Consider the following 16,181-nt stretch of genomic DNA (forward strand, 5'->3'; position numbering starts at 1 on the left):
TAAATCTGCACTTTAGCCTTTTAGCCAAAAGCCCTATCTTTATATTCAGCTATTGGCATTTTGACAGGCCCTGCAGCTGAATTTCTTTAGAAGTGGAGCTGGGGAGACTGCAGGAAAATTCAGTAGTTTAGTGGCAAATTTTTTCACACCAATGCCTTTGGAATGGTAGCACTGGTGGTGTATGTCCTATGTCTGCTCTTCCAGAAAAGTTTTATTGTCCAAAATTTATTTTAGATATTTTACGAGTGAAGATGACGCTCAAGCAAGGACGTCGATGCTTTAGCCAAAAGAGGGCAGGGTATGGACAGAGGGCTTTGCAATGCCCCCACGTCCTCTCTGCTCTTCTTGCTTTAAAGTGTAAGCCCTCTTTGAAGCCAGTCTGGGGCTCTTGCCCTGCCCTGCGTGTGAGCCTTGCTGGGCTCCTGCTCCTGCCTCCTGCAGCTGCAGTGTCCTGCAGGCGCGCTTGCAGGAGGCACAAGGATGGCAGCAACTGCAGTTTCACTCTTCCCTGTGACATATTACATCCAGAGGAGAAAATATTGCCTTGTAGGGAGCATAAATCAGGGGCTGCTTTTGGCTTTTAAAATGACGTAAATTTTGTATGAATATAATTATAGCCTCTGATGCAAATAAAACAAGATGTGACAGATAAAGAAGGCTGCCACTACTAAGCTAATGTTATAAAACTTCAGTAAGTGACTAGCAATTGGCAGGATGTTCAAAGAAGGTTTTACTCTCCCTGACAGTGATATGGTGTCGAAGATATCTCTTTTTAAAGCTTTTTGTTGAATTTTATATACTTTTAAAAACAGTGATTAGTTAAGAGTGCCTTGAGCTCCATCCTTTAAGCCAAATTTATTGATTCCAAAGTGCCAAATAATTTTCTCCAGTCGTTGAAAACAAAGGTATGTCCTCTGTGGCGTTTGCTTCTTGGCAGTGATGTTGCATTTTCATATGGCAAACATATATTCTATTTTCCAAATTCAGACTAATTGAGGTTATTAGCTGAGGTCTCTCTGAAGCCAGGGTTTCCTTATCTCTCTGAAAGACTGCATCACTCCACATATGCCACAGACTGACACACATACACCCAGCAGCAATGAAGAGTTCAGCTCCTCACACCCCAAACTGCTCCCTACACAGTCTCCAAGACAAGAGCAGCTGTCCTGATCTGCATTTGCTTTTGTATTTTTAATAGATTGCTTTCCATATCTGTGTAGCAAAGCAGTGTTTAAATACTTGGGCAATGTTCTCTATAAGGTGTGCAGTTTTCATAAGTAGATATAATAATACACACACACAAACACACATGCACACACACACATATATTATATATATATGCCAGGTAAAGGCTGGACCAGGTACAGAGTATCTGGAGGTCTGTCCTGTCAGGAATTTGCAAGATTTAGGGATTCTCTATAAGAAGTTACACAACTCTTTCCTGTTTGACTGCTCAGATACTCACCAAGTAATCAATCACCATGACTCCTCACAAAGATAACATTCTAAGCAAAAGTAAATTGCAGAGATGAAATCTCTAAGGGAGCATTTAAACAAACTATAATTACAAAAGTTTACTCTCTTGTGACACTTTCGACTCCTTATCACCAAGTCTTCTACAAATTGTTACCTTAATTACAAGTTGCCAGATTTCTCTGGTCTGACCTCTAAAATGATCAGAAATAAGAATGCCTGATACAGATTCTATGTTTTTCAAGGCCAGGCACTGTAAGGGTCATAATGATGACTGCCATAGTGGGATGCATCATTGTCACAGAGGTTTGCACCAATGTCTTGCATTGCTTTTACTTCAATACATATTAATTTTGTTGGCACAATTTTTCCCCCTGCAAATAGAGCCAGGTGCTGACTGTAGTGGTCTTCAGAATTATCTCTGTGCCCCCCTGTGACAGCCTCTTTTTGGAGGTAGGTGACATTTACATCTCAGCTGATTTACATCTCATGTGGTTCCATCTTGGAAAGGTTGCTGGTAAGCACAGCTTCTCCTGCCCAGGCAATGCCCTCTGCAAGCTCAGAGCAACACAGAACAAAGAACCAGGTTTTGCTCCCTGTGTAGGGGAATTTTTACTTTTCATTCTGGGATAAAGCATTCTATGGTGAGCTAGTTCCACAAGGAAGCCTTCCTTCTGTCACCAGCATGCAGCAATTCCTGCGGATCTAAAGCAGATCTTTCCATACAGTGTCTGGCACATATTTCAGTGTCAGTTCTACTCTAGAAAATCTCTCTGACCTGTGAGAATGAGCTCTCAGAGCTACACAGGACAGGGAGGCCCAGCAGCCCACAGAGATGCTGGGATGAGTCACCCCAGAAGGGAATGAGAGTCTGGTACCACTCAGTGTAAATGTCAGCTTTTGTGCTGCCAGAGTAGGAAGAGGATAGCTATCAATCTCCGACCAGAGAAAACTAGAACCTCAGGCCTGAAGATTCAACAGGCACCCACAGGTTTGAGGTCCATTGCCTTTAGCACTGTGAAACCAAAGCCCAACCCAGAGGACAGGTTCCTTGCCTCAGGCTGCAGAGTGGATGCAAAAAAGGACAGGGACACGAATGGCTTGCACAGGCTAACAGGCTGCTTTAAATCTCAGGTGTAACAGGAGCTGCATTGTTGCTGTTTGCCTTCCTTGGGTCGTCGCAGCAAAGGCAAGGGGAGCACTGCCATACGAAAAATGGAGTATGTGACCTAAGAGCTGTCCTATCAGGCCCTGTTGCTCTGCTTTATCTCTCACTATTGCAGGCCATTTAGTCTTCACCTTCAGCAGTCGTGAGAGTTGCAATCACAGCTGCATTCTCTCTGAGCAATATGAATTTCACCAAGGCATTTGCTGTTTTGAGCGTAAGAGAGGTTTCCAAAATGCCCTGTTTTCAACTGCACTGAATGAGACTATTGAATAACCTAATGCTGGCCAGTGCCAAAGAACAGGTAACCTTCCGCACTGCCAGCTCAACATCACTCCCCCTGCCTCAGCACCACCTCCACTCTGAGCTGTTATCACAGCTCTCCTGAAGGATTTAGAGTCAGAGTGACAATGGCAGCAGATCCCAGCCTTGGGCAAAGCAAAACAAGGAGATCCAACAGCCACAGCACAGCAGCTGGCAGCAATTCACACCACTGATGGCAGAAGCTCTGGGCAGTGCTGGGAGGGCTGTGCAGCAGCTGTGGTTCACACTATGCAGTGAACAGTTAATACAATCAATTACTTTCCAAGAATGTCTAATGAATCACTGGGCCATTAACCTGAACAGTCATAATGTATATTCCCAACATCAGTATTGCTTGAATAATTCCCAAGGGAATAATTAGACGTGCATCACTTGGAAGAATGCATTGTATGTAATGCATTACTGGATCCTAATAAATACAATGAGTCCTCAGCATACTCAGGGATTCAGGAAGAAGTCAGTGGATGGAGGAAGAAGAAGTCAAGAGAGAGACCATAATGTGATTAATAGCTTGTTATGAGTTTAGAGAATTTGTGCATCTCTTTTTTGGCATCAAGATTAAAGATATGAAGCAGAGAAGGAAGGAAGTTACTTAAATGGTCATATTGGTTCTCAACATGTCATTTAGTCCTCCCTGTGGCTAACCTACCAATCTAACGTGCTTCTCATTTAATGTAGACCCTGGGGTCTGCACAACCCAAACTTCAGTTACAATACTTAAGTTACTTTCTAGTTGTAGTTAATTCCATCCTTAAAGTAACCTGAGCAGAGCTAGCTGACTAATTCACACAAGGAATACTCCAGGAAGAAATTATATATGAGAAATGCAAATGCATAATTTGCATGAGAGGCAAATTACTCTGCCTCTGTCCAGGACAGGCAGAACATCACCTCAAAAGCCTCCAATCCACCTTTGTGCCATGCCACAAGGCACAGAACATTCATCCTCTATGCAACGTTTTAAAAATCATCTAGCCCCTCCCCCCCCTTTTAATTACTACAGAAATTACAATTAGATGTTTTGGGAGTACATGGCATGCAAGGAAAACATGACCAGCTTCTGCAGGTATGGACAGACATGCTCTTTCCCAAAGGACACTACCCATGAACAACACAGACATGACCTACAGACAGAGCAGGATTGTGTCTTTGTCTGCTTCATTTCCCCCCCCATAAGTTACTACTGGTATTAATGTTTGTTTAGGTCAGTATTAAGGCCAAGCTGAGCACTGCAACAGCCTGTGTCCCTACACAACAAGAGCTGGTAGGCACAGTAGGATGGAGCTATGGCCCTAGGAGTCAGTTATTGCAAAATTAAGCTAAGCTAGCTTCTCAAAAAATCCCTTGGGCAGAAAAGCTCCCTTTACACACCTAAGACTATGATAGGACATAAATAATTAATTGTCCTGTATCTTTCTTACTGAAGAAAAGATTTCAGGTAAGGGAAGTGTAAAAACATAGATATATATCCACCATCCACATTTTTTTCCTCATAAGGATGAAGAGTATATTAAGTGACCTTCCTCTCCAATAGGATAAGAAATCTAATGCCAGCTTAGGAAACTTAAAGTTATTAGCAGTTACATATTACTGGCAACGTATTTTACACCAGACATCTATGAAAAAAAAAGTCATAAAAATGCAATTAAATGTCTGAACTGTTGCTATTTTGGAAATTAAAACAACACACAGTGTCCTTGCTGCAGCTTATATTACTTACTTATGACTTCTGCAGTTATTTTCACTGGTTTAACCATGCTTCTTTTCCATAAATGTCTGCTGTAAATAGGTCCTTTGGGAACCTTGAAAATAACAAGATCTGTAATAAAAAAATTAATAACACTGAGAGAAAATTCAGGTTGGAAAGGCATTTTTAGAGCACATTAAAGGGTCTATTTAAAAAAAAATACTTGCAGAGAAACACCCCAGTGCTCTGTAGCAGGTAGATCTGAACTATCACTGCTGAGAAGTAAAAGATGGGACACCAAGTTTTCAAGGGATTGGACTTTATGGCTGCTGGGAATACTACTAGGCTTGCCAAAGTGGCATTAAAGAATTTTGCTTTCTTGATAAAATCATACAAAATACCATTGCGAGTGAACAGTATCAGCAGTCATGTTTGCATTGTTTCTACACATCAATTCTTCTTGTACATGAAAAATTCTAAGGCAGCACTCTCCAATCCAATTCACAAAGAAAAAGGTAGAATACAGATTCATTTACAGTTATGAATATTCCAATTGGAAAGTATGAGCTAAGGGAGAAAAGAGAATTATACCAACACATCACAGAACATTGCCAGCAAGTAGCATGGTGAATCCTGAACTTCCATGGTTTCAGAAGATAATGGTTTGGTCTTTCTTGTTACACAAAATTTGTCACACCTTTGTCTAATTGGGACATTGGTGTTGTATGTAGTAAGAATACAAAGAGTTCTAAAGATTCTGCTGTTTCAAATGGGACTGTGAAAGTGCAGCACCATAAAAACTCTCGTGTCCCATTGACCGTGGGCAAGCCCTCTTTGTCCAGACACCTGAGGGAAAAGGATTCCTGGAAAAACATGAAAAACCCACTGCAGAAAAGACTGGTGCAACCTGTTTGGAAACAGGAGACTTTCAGTGGCTGGGAGTTGAGAGAAGCACTTCAGGACATGTGTCTTTTCCTCTTTTCCAAAATGCCAAGTGGCCATCCTGTCTTTTTTTTTGTTTGTTTGTTTTTTTTTTTTGAGGCCAGAAGGCAGAAACAAGTTGAGGAAATATTATCAAATTTATGCTGGGCCCTTTGGCTGCAATCTGTGGTCAGGGTTTTGAATCTTAGACAGACTGTATGCATTATTATTCTATTTAATATATTTATTATATGACTATGAATTATTATTATTATATGAATATTATTTCAGTCCTAGCCCTTCTTTTTAATGCAACATAACTTCTCAAATTATTAAAAATTATTGTAAGAACTGATCACACCCAGACGAGGTCACCATCTGAGTTTATTCTTACAATATCCAGGCTTTGTAATGTAAAACAATAATAGAAGAGCACTTTTGTAAAGGCACATGTGAACCCCTTGATGTGATGGAAACAGCTCTGAAGACAAGTGGTAAAAGCCCAGATATGTGAGGACTCTTACTCTGCAGAATTTTAAACTGCAGACTTTGATGAGAGATGTATTTTAATGACTAAAACATCCTCTGCAAAGATAAACAAAGATTAATGGACAGCATACTGCTACGTAGTGGCATACTACATCACCACTAGATTATTTTTAATAATCTGCCAATTTTATTGTTTACTATCCCAGCACCCAAAATGTGTCACGCAGTAAACAAATGTGAAAGAAAATACTAACATACAGGTTACCTGAGGGAGAAGATTTAAGATTTGCCATACTAATCCTGTAACACAAGAAACTCTGTGATTAGAACTTTATGAGAGGAGGCAATCAGATATCCTTATTAAATACTAATTGTACATGAGATAGTAAAAATCTCTGGTTTCAGTTTTATAACCAAACATTGGCAGTATTAATATAGTACTACAGCAGTGGCATCCAAGACCTGTGTCTCTGACAGCTGCTCTGGGCTCACAGCAAAACTCTGGCTCCCACACAATTAAAATATTAAATTATTATGCTTTGTTGAAACTTTCTCCTGCTTGTCCTCTCTCAAGAACGCATGTGGCTGAGAGCTGCCTTGCTACACTTAGAAGCCAAATGGTTAATAGTAAACTGACATCTGGTACTCTGAAAGAGCCAAGAATGTTACTACAGAGGTCACAAGGTGAGTGGCACAGTCCCCGAATAAAATTAACTCAGAGGTTTCATGTAGAGTATCACATTTCTGAGCCTATTCTTGACATCTTGTCATATACACATCACCACTGTTACAAATGGGACATAATAGCAGTTCCCTTTGAATGTGGTGCTTAAACAGCCAATATTCTTCCAACAAATGCCCTGGTTTTAAAGAGAATTGAAAGCTATACATTTTTAAAGCAATATCTCAATATGAATGAATAAGAAGTCCCTGCAAATTGTAGACAATGACTAACCAATGGAGACAAAGATTTTACACAATTTCTGCCACCTTTTTATTTAATTCTTCTTTTCATATACACATGTACCTGGCAAGACTGCAGTGAGAGAAGCATTAAATAGAGAAACCGTTTTTGAAATTATGAGGATGTAAAATGTTCTTTGAGCCTTGTGGTTTAATGTGACAACCTCAGCTGAAACATGTGGCTGGCAGTGGTGGCCACTACCTGCTCTGCCCCTCCACGTGCTCCCTGGCTGTCCCAGCAGCAGCCCTGCTCCCACTGTACCCAGGTACTGAGAGCAAACCAGGCACAAACACCAGGTAAAACATGTTAGCATTTTCTCATGGAGGAAAATGGAAAGCAAACTATTTTGGTTTGTATTTGCAATGCACTGAGTGCAGAGAGGGAGAGATGCTGGTTCTGCTGATACACAGTAATTACATTAACTGTGATAAAGTGTCCAAGCATTTTGTCTTATTTAATCTGAGTATATAAACACTGGTCTGTTTATAACTTAATTTCTGGAGACAGCCCTCAAATACCATCTAATTTCACCTTTCCTTCTGTGCCACGCTGATGTGCAGTCACAGCTGTAATACATGAGGAAATGCCAGTGGAAAACCCTCCTCTACTCTGTCAATGGGATGGCTGAAAAAATGTTCATAGAGTGGTAAGAAGGGTGAGAACATCTCTGGACGGAATAGTGGAAGCAAACCCAAGAATTACAGAGTAATAGATATCTTTTATTATATCACCTAATAGAGGAGCATCAGACAAGCTTCTAGGTATACAGGCATTCCTCACATCTGAAATACAGCGTATGAGAGAGAACTGAATAGAGAAATTCAAATTGGAGAGGAGAGGCAAGGCGAGGCCGAATCTTCTCCGTAAGATTTTGGCAGTTGGACATTCCATTATCTCATCCAGCTTTCCTTCACAGGGCCAGTTTCTTCCTCTACACGCAATTAATGCTTGTTTCATCAGAAGCAACAGTTTTTAACCACTCTAAAGGTGAAAGGAACCATGAATGTTATTTCTTTTGCAGTTTAAAATCTGATAAGCACCTGCTAGAGCATCCTGTGGATTCCACAGGATGACCAGGTAGGAGAGCCTTTCCTGTCCTCAGCTGCATTTGCTCTTACATTATGAGCAAGGATAAATGCGAGTGTGATTTTCTGTGGACTTTTTTGATTTCTCATTATTACATTCTCTCTTTTTCATCTCTTCTCTCAACAAAACCAAGTTATTTACAGTAAAATTGAACACTTTTTGTTGCCTGCCTATGGACTCACTGATATTTGCATTGTATCATTTTAAGAATGAGAGAGTAGCCCTAGAGCTTAGATTTCAGTAATGTAATTCTAACAGTTTGTAGTAAGTTTGTCCAATTTTTATGAACTACTTTTCTTCGACTAAAGGCTGCACTTTGTCTGCAGAATTTGCCCTCTCAAATCATCTGTTCTCCTTGCTAAAATATGTTCTCACTCCTCCATGTTCTCAGACTCCATGTTCTGTGAGAAAGCAAGGAGAGTTACAGATCTGATTCTTTCATTGCCTCCATCCACCATCCTTAAGCAAGATTTAATAAAGACACTTTTTTTCAAGATTACTGGATGTTTTGTTCCTGTAAAAACATTTCCAATTCAGTAACAGTCTGTACAGAAAAAAAAAAAATCTCTTGTATGGCTAAAACAAGAGCCAGACAGTAAAACATTTTCTAGCTGCAGTGTGGCAGAAGTCCTACTGCACTACTAGACAGAACTATAGAGTCCTACTCTGCAGTTTTACCTGAGGTGAATGACTTGTTAAAGGGACTACCTGACTGCCTTTCCTACCACAGTCCTGCTCATTGCCTGTGCACTCTGCCCTGAGATCTGAGGGTACAGGTCCTCCCAGTGCTTTGGGGTTGTACTAGGCACTGGTTTTTCATCACCACTTCTTTTTGAATATACCTACTGTCAGTGCTGACAAATATGTAAGCCTGCCTTCAAACAATAACTGGAAATATTACTGGGATTAGCTTGCATGTCAGTGTCACTATCCAGTCACTTAACAATCACTCAAAGAAATGATATAAAATATCACTTTTTTACATAGATGAATAATAGAGTGTTTGTCAGTCACTCCTAGGCTGACTGAGCCCCTTTGACTTGCTGAAACTAGAGTCCTTTTTTTTCCTAAACCTCACGAGAAAATGTTGACAAAACAGGCAATTTTCTGTAATTTCTCTGCAAGCTTCTGTCAGCACAAGAGGCAGCCAGAGCCCGCTCATTTCAGATAACACCACGGGGTAACCTTTGACATCCACCCCCTCGCTGTCGTCGGAGGCTCCTCTAAGTGCAACAGTTGTGTCTTTCAGGTTGCAGGATGCAGACCCACAATTTGGGCTCTTGTTCGTTGAAGGCAGCCTTTGTTTCCCAGCTGACTAAGAAGCTCTTATAAAAGGGATAAGAAATGTAGTTAATAGCATGAGAGTGGCCTAATCATCGGCTGCTATTACCCCTCCAATATTAGGGAGGATGACAGACCTATCAATAACAGAGCCCCAGGTGAGGTACAGCAGCTGATAAGGTGAACTTTGGCTTGATCTTTGCTCTGCAGAGCACAGCACTTATTTGAAAGAGAAGCCAGAATCTATTTTTTTTTTCTTCATATTGTGCTAAAAATCATTCAGCTGAGAAGCTCCTGTTGTGTTTTTCTATCTTAAGCCAGTGATTTGACCAATTTAATTTATAAGCAGAGATGAAAACTGAAGAACTCCCCTATCAGATCACAGAAGCTAGAGATACGCATCTGTGTGATGTGTCCACTCGTGAAAGCAAAAGGAGGAGAAACGAGAAGGGTCCCCCGTGCTCGTCTGCACACACGCGTGATGCGGCCTCGTGCGTGCACAGATGGGCACATGCACGTGTCACACACACACCGGTTTCCAAGAAGTTAACTTTGCCTTGAGTAGACAACATGCAAAAGCTAAACAGGCAGCAAATACATTATAACGTTGTGGAAGTTCGTTTGTGGTCAGAGCAAGTTAAAACAGGCAGAGCGACTGGATGCACTCCTGCTTGGAAACAAGACTACCAAGTTACTTTTAGTACCACAGAGTCTCAGAAGTTACCAGCACTTCCCTGAGAGAGGAAGGACTGGGAGGTATGGGAGAAGAAGGAGGAAGATCCAGAGTTGATGGGAGGACAAAGAGTGGATATGATGTTTCACTGACCTCTCCCTCGGTTGCGTTCTCTGCCTCAAGTCTGGAAAGGAAATGAGAACAGGCCATCATCAGCACAGGCTTAGTTCCACCTCTGTGGAAATGAGTGTGAGTTCTTCCACTGGCTGCATTGTGCTAGGGTCTGGGGCTGTAAGCAACTGGTGCTCGAGCAGCTAGTGCTGGGACTAACTCACCTTCCACCGTGACACTGAGAGAAGATGCAAAGCAGAGTCCTCCGCAGGCAGCTGCAGGCTCCCATTATGTTGCACTGAATGGAGGTCAGTATTTAGAAGAGATGACAGCTAAGTAGGCTTTCTTCATTGTCAAGCAATGTTTAGTTTGGTGGGTTTTTTAAAATCTGTTTAATCCTTTTCTTTTGAAATAAGGGAACTTTTAATATAACCAAAGTGGATACTGCTTTTAAACAGATCCAGTTTTTTGAGAATGGTTTTTTTTTCATCAAGTGTTTAACTGGAGTTTTGTTACTAATGCTGGACTTATAGTAGCTAAAACCAATATAATACTTTCCTGAAGTATTGCTCAGAACTACTTAAGCTAATATTTCCAAAGCCAGAATTCTTTAAAAAGCTATGGGCACAATCTCAAATGGCTCAGAGCCATGTACTTCAGAGTCTGACATTGAAGCATTTTTTTTTCTAGGCAAGTTCTATGTTCTTAAACTATTGTGGCAAATCATGCATCAACTTCTGACAGCAGCCTTCTTCTGAGCATAGTCCTGGCACTCTGAAATGCATTAGAATTTATAATCCTAACACTTATGAGATGATGCAGTGAACAGATTAGGATCTAAACCCAAGGAAACACGAGCCCAGAAGAAATAATCTCTGTGAATTCTAGCAGCATGCAGAGGCGAAGAAACCTCCCTGGCTGTGCTCAGGGGCCCTCCATGATCTCCTGGCTCCGAGGATTAGGCAGCTCCCTGCACAGAGATTGCTTGACCCTGCAAACGCTGCCGCGGTCTGGGAGCACAGAGGGGAGCAGCTTTGGCCTGAGTGCCACTGTGGTTCTGGAGGTTCAGCCTGGTCACAGCCAGGGTCTGGGGCAGGCCAGTACCACGTCCACAACACCGGTGGTTCCCCTTTTGGCAGAGCTGGCTCCACCACGGGCACTGGCCACGCTGCGCTCCGCGCTGGGCTGAGCCCGGCGGGCCAGGCTGGCTCTGTCCCCTGCCCTGCTCAGCCCGGGTGGCCTTGTCCCTTGAGAGTCTCAGTGGCTGGCAGCCACGCCACGGCCGTGGGCTGGCAGGACACCAACAAGGCCTGGACACAGGTGCTGGCTTTCTAGAACAAGCGAGAACCTGGCTGATCTGGCTGTGCTTTTCACATGCGCTTCCACCAGCACACAGCTGGGCAGCTGCCATGTCTTGTCAAGCCCAGGATATGCTCTTGGAACATCTTTCTTTGCCTGCTAAACTCCCTCTGCTCTCTGTGTGTCAGGGTCGATGTCTCCATTGTGCCATAGCAGTGCCATTAGTTATATTAACCACCCTCCACCCAGTAATGACAATCCAGCATATCTCCAAATTAGCCTTTTTATTGAAATCAATAAAGGAGAAATCACATGGCACTAAACTATTTGGTGGCAGCTTTGTTACAAACTCATTACTGGAAAAACCTTTTAAGAGACCTTTAACCACAGCCATTGATTCCTGCACAGCAAGGGTGATCTATGGAGTTAATCAGCTGAGTCACAGCAGAAAGCCCTGGCTGCGTGCTGTCCTGCCTGAGACTTGGCCACATGTCAACAAAAACTCTTTATGTGCAGTAGAGTTGTAGCCTCACAAAAGCAAGAATGACACCACCACCAATCTCCAAACAGACCGATTTTAAAGGCAGTAGTTCGCATTCCAGAAAAAAAAAAAAAAAATTCAATTTCACTGCCAAACTGGCTGGCAACACTCACTTTGGCCCCTGAAACTATTTAGCCTTGGAGGATGACCTGTTTTCCCCAGCACCATGTCTGGGTTGTTGCAGGTTTTGGACCCACACACCCTTTGCTGGGTGCCCATGAGCCCATTCACACAGCCACACAGAACCTGCCCTGCATGAGCAGATCCCAGCACAGCCCCAGCCTGAGCAGCTCTCCACAGATATGCTTCTAGGAGTAGAGCAGGAGGTTCAGAGGATCCACTCACAGAGTCAATTTTTGCAGGGCTGACCCTTTCTGACCCTTTTTGACCCTCTACCAGTGACATGCTCAAAGCTGTAGCCCCTCATTTTTGGATAACTCCCATGCCTGTACATCTGAGGAAAGGTTAACATGGCTTTTTTTCCTCTATAACTACATGTTCAAGCTCCATTTGAGTTCCTTTTTCATTGAAAGAATAGACAGCACCAGTACATACACAGAGCCCTATGTCTCCTTCCTGGCCTTGTGACAGAACTTAGACAGTAAAACACTTAGAATCAGATTGCTTCACAAGAAAGAATGAATTGAATTTTTGCAGGTATCCAATATCTAAGAGCTTTAAAGAGCCAGCATCTGATAACAAATGATTCCTGCAGGAGTCTGGTGTCAGTTATTTCAAAATATGTGTCTACTTGCAGTCATTGGCATCAAGCTGCTTCTTGAAAATACCAAGATATAGTACATGACGCCAAATAATTTTTTACCTTTATTTTGTCCAAGGTGCTTCCAGAGAGATATCTCCTCATAAGTGCCTGTGCAGTTCAAAAAAAACAGGACCAAAAGAAATTCAGATGGAATGCAAACACATTGTGTAAAGAAATATCTGAGAATAAGGCACACTTTTTGAGACGTGTGACACAAAATTTTCTTTTTACCTCTCAGAAAACCTCTATAACAACCACCACAATTTAGTAGTAATTTTTGAAGTGCTTCCAGCTACATCTGCACTTTCCGTGCAGTGCCTTGAACAGGGGTAGGACAGCCCACATGCCCAGCAGCTCAGCGTGCCTGTCCCAAGGGCTCTCAGTGCTGGCTCTGCTGCCTGCCTGGAACGGGCTCCGTCCATCTCCAGGGGTGGCCAGGGCAGCCACACGCTGGCCAAAGCCACCACCTCAGCACCAGACATGCATCCTCCCCCTAGCTGCTCTATTAAAGCTGAGCTAAAATGGTTTTCTGCTTTATAGACTTTTCTCAATGAATTTTCCCATACAGGCACTAACTTCTTTTTACAGAATTTTGTGATGATACTCAAATTCATCCTAAGGAGTGTTTATTCTGTTTACTCAAATGAAGCCCAACTGTTTCCCCTGAGAGCTTTCTGCAGGTTTCTCCCTGGGATGAAATTCACTATTTTTACATGAAAACATAATTAATTTAAACTTCAATGGCCTTTACAAACAAAATTTGGATTAAAATATCAGTAAAGATTTTCAACACTTGAGATAGGAACAAGTTTATGACTCACAGGCAGGTCTTATTATGACTGAGGGGCTTTTCATGTTGTGGTAAAAGAAAATCCTGCTTCCAGGCCATTCCGTGCTTTATTGTGACTGAGATGCTGTAGTCCTCTGGTAGCAACAGAAACAGTCCCTTACTCATATGTCCTGTGCTGAGAAGATGATTTTTTTTTTTTTTCTCAGCCATCTGTGTGCAATACTGCTTCTTCTGTAAATTTTCTCCTTTCCTATCACTTTGCATTCAAAACTTTCAGTAGGATTACTATTTCTTCTTGACTGTCTGTCCTGGAATGTTATTAATTTAACAGTTTGATTCTGAACATCTTCAGTTCCCAGTGATCAAAGTTTCAAGGACTTAGGTCAAAGCTGCATCAGAACTTTGAAGTGTGAAGTGCTTTGTGACCCTCCAGAGCAAGAGCAGATGGACCATGCCTGGCAGTACCAGCTCCTGCATGTCCTTTCCTCACGTAAAACTACTAAACTTATAATAGAAAAGTACTTTTTCTTCCTACTTTTTTCTTGAACTGTTAAACTGACCTTGTTGCTCCACACCAGTATTTGGCAAATAAGAGGTCAAATAATTTTTCAAGAGTTTTATTTCACCCCTGCAAGTATGTGATAAAAACTAGGCATATATTGGTCCAACATTCTCTCAGATATCTGGGAAATTTGAGAAAGACACAGTGGATCCCAAGACTGGAAACACAGCCAACAGAATCATACTGTGAATCTCGTTGAGAAGTTCCTAAGCTACACATTTTACTTAAAAATTACATCCCAACTTTCAGGTTCAAGGATAGTGGCTTCTCTGGAGACAGTCTGGGCATGTCATGCTTTGATCCCTCAAAAAGTTCAGAGGAAAGGTGACAAAAGATAAAGGGAAGCATTTTGTTCAACAGCCAAGTCCACCTTATTCCCATTGTATTGCAGAGTCTACTCCACCCCATTTCAACGTGAAAGAAAGGAGATACTGCTTTAAAGTATGCAGACTGATGTAACACTGGAACAGACTCATGCACCCATCATGAGAGATAAATAAATGCAAAGCTTACAATATAAAGCACTGTAATGCAGTCTGTGTGAGGAGAAACATACAGATTCTCCATACTCCAAAATTCTAAATTTTGGTCCTTGCGTGGTTTTTTTATGATTGAGCCTATATCCAGCAAAATTAGATTTAGTGTCCTTGCTTCTTATGAAATTACACAGAGGCTGCTGCTTTATTCCTCTCCAGGACAGTAAAAAGCAATAAAATTCTTGCAGATTTCGACAGCAGGCAATTCAATAAAAGGCTATGTATATTTTATAAGTACAATAAAAACAAGTCTATAGCTGGATCATAAATGGAGGTTTGTTTGGTTGGCTTGTTTTCTGCACGCATCAATGTTGGGGTCTATTTTCAGCACAGGATGGTCTTCTCAGCACACAGCCATCCCTTTTTGGGGAAAAGCAGAATGAAATTTATATTTTTATAATGTATTATTTAAGCTTTGCTCAAGGGATTTTGCAATGTGTGTCTGTTTAAAATTTAAAGGTGTTGTGGAACTGGATACTTTCCTGTTCTTGATGAGTGCTATAAAATTTTACAATTCTTTTTGTTACATTTTAAAGTGTATCTGTCTTATCATTGTGGCATTCCCTTTTTTATGAGCAAACAATAAATGTTTGATACACACATAATTATTTCCTAGACTTCCATCAATGCTCACTGATTTTTTAATTCTTCAATAATATAATGGTGAGATTAATAGATTGTTTTATTTCTGAGCTGTAGTGCTACAATGCATTTAGTGACAGTGTCTGTCTGTTGAAATATAAAATTTTATACAAATGTAAAACCAAAACTAATAACATACAAATGACCTACCCTACATAATTACAGCTGTATCAATTTTTCCTTCTCACTTAGAGAAAGAAATTTTAAAACTCTGAAGAAGCTGATTAAAGAAAAAAATACTGAAAATCTGCAAGAGGATGAGCAGGGGCTGTGGCATCGAACCTCAAGTTTTCTGGAGAAGAAAACTTTTCTATGTAACTACACAGAATCCACAAGTACCAGTTTGCCCTTCTGAGTAGTTTGGTAATTAAAGTCTGACTCATACAGCAAAGAATAACCAGTGTCATCTTACTAGATGTACCAAGAATACAAACTTTCAGAACACATCAACATTATGCAACAGACCTAAAGACATTTTTTCACCATCAGAGTGAAGCTAAAGTGCTGTTGTCCTCATAAAACTGTAGAATCTTGTCATGCAAGAGTTACAGAGACCTTTTGTTTACAAAGACAAGCTGATGCAGACTATCTCCATGTCAAAATCCAAACAAGTATGCTTTGGAGAGACACTTGTGTCAGCCTGTCAAATGGCAAGAAAAAATTCCCTTTCAGCTCACTTATTAGAACACTGCATTTCTTGCTATAACAGAAAAGGTATGAAACCCACTGCCTTAAAAAGAAATTATTTAAATTAATCACAGCAGGGAGTACAGAGGAGTTACATTCTATAATAAGAAAAGCATCCAAGGGAGAAAAATATAGTCTCTAAGCTTAGCTGAATGATCATTCATGAATTTGACCCAAACTTCCATAA

This window comes from Pyrgilauda ruficollis, unplaced genomic scaffold (assembly GCF_017590135.1).
Source record: "Pyrgilauda ruficollis isolate IOZ18807 unplaced genomic scaffold, ASM1759013v1 scaffold62, whole genome shotgun sequence".
Taxonomy (NCBI): Eukaryota; Metazoa; Chordata; class Aves; order Passeriformes; family Passeridae; genus Pyrgilauda; species Pyrgilauda ruficollis.